At 42.7% G+C, this 1,613-nt stretch overlaps 1 pseudogene; it reads right to left on the reverse strand.

Annotated features, from left to right (window-relative positions):
- Positions 1–304: 304 nt before the first annotated feature.
- Positions 305–838, reverse strand: LOC143645110 (double homeobox protein A-like; annotated as a pseudogene).
- Positions 839–1,613: the final 775 nt, after the last annotated feature.

A 1,613-nucleotide genomic window follows, 5' to 3' on the forward strand; every position in this document is an offset into this window, starting at 1 on the left:
TTTCACTGTCCTCAAACTCTGCTGAACTCCAGATCCAAGCTGGGTGAGGAGTGCTGTGACATGCCTCTTGGACTTGTTTCTGCCTTCTGAAGTCTTGCTTACCATTTCCAGAATGCTCAACTTGCAATTTCAGAGGAAGAGTGCATTCCCAGGAAGAGTGAGATAGATTTGGGTCTCAGGATGATGACATCTGATACACTGAACTTGTTTCTATGACCCCTCATTCTGGCTCCAGAGAAATAAAACAGTTGCTGGCGACGTTGGTGACATTTTGTGTAGCTTTTGTGGCTTGAACTCTCTCTTCTCAGAGACCTTGTGCCTTGTCTCTTATTTTTCCTCGGATCTCAGCAGGTTCTCTCTTTCTTTGGTCATAGAATCGAGATCTTTGGTTTTGAAACCAAATTTGGACTCTTGCCTCTGAAACCCCAATTTCTTTAGCGAGTCTTTCTCTGGAATCAATCCCAGGGTAAGGATTTTTCTTGAAAGCCTTGATGAGAGCGCATAATTGGGAAGATGTATAGGTGGTCCGGCACCGCCTGGCTTCTCTAACTTGAGTCACTGCAGGGGCATCTGGTCTGTGGGCTTGGCTTGATTCTAAGGCCTGCTCAGGTTCTGTCCTCTGGAATGAGTGTCTAGCTCTTCAATTCTGAAACCAAATCTGGATTCTAGACCCTTCGGTGTTAATTTCTAAAGCAAATTTTTGTTTGGTAGCATAACCCGGGTAAGGTTTTTGGTTGAAAGTGTCTATGAGGATTTTCAGCTGATCTGGTATGAATTTGGTGCGACTGTGCCTTTGACATGTAGAGATGGTCTCGTTTGCAGAGCCTTCCTGGGCCATGTTGAAAGAGATCCTTGGTGTCTCAAACATGTGAGTAGGAGTCTGCTAATATTTTATTGAGAATTTTTGCAACTATATCCATTAGGGAGTTTGGCCTGTGGTTTTCCTTTCTTATAGCATCTTTACCCAGTGTAATGGTCAGGCTCATGTGTCAACTTGGCCAGGTGGTGGTACCTGTTTGCCTGGTTGGACAAGTGCTGGCCTGTCTGTTGCTATGAGGACATTTCATAGAATTAAATCATTATCACGTTGGCTACATCCACAGCTGATATTATTTGTAATCAGCCAAGGGGAATGTCTTCTTTAACGAGTGATGCTTAATCTAATCACTGGAAGCCTTTTACGGAGGACTCAGAAGACACAGGCTCTCTTCCTGCTTTGGCCGGCAAATCTCTCCTGTGGAGTTTGTCCAGACCCTCCATCGGAATCATCAGCTTCACAGCCTATCCTACAGATTTGGACTCTACATCCCCATGGTTACATGAGGCAATTTTATAAATTTTATATTTACAAATATTTCCTGTTGATTCTGTTTCTCTAGAGGACCCTAACTAACACACCCGGTTTTGGTATTAAAATGATATTAGCTTCATAAAATGAGTTAGGTAGAGTTCCTTTTTCCTCAAAATTTTGAGCGGGATTGGTGTTAGTTCTTTTTGGAACGTTTGATAAAATTCCCCTGTGAAGCCAGCTGGCCTTGGGCTTTTCTTTGTAGGAAGATTTTTGATGACTAATTGAATCTCTTTACTTGTGTTTGGTTTGTTGAGATTTTCTA

This window comes from Tamandua tetradactyla, chromosome 8 (genome assembly GCF_023851605.1).
Source record: "Tamandua tetradactyla isolate mTamTet1 chromosome 8, mTamTet1.pri, whole genome shotgun sequence".
Classification (NCBI taxonomy): Eukaryota; Metazoa; Chordata; class Mammalia; order Pilosa; family Myrmecophagidae; genus Tamandua; species Tamandua tetradactyla.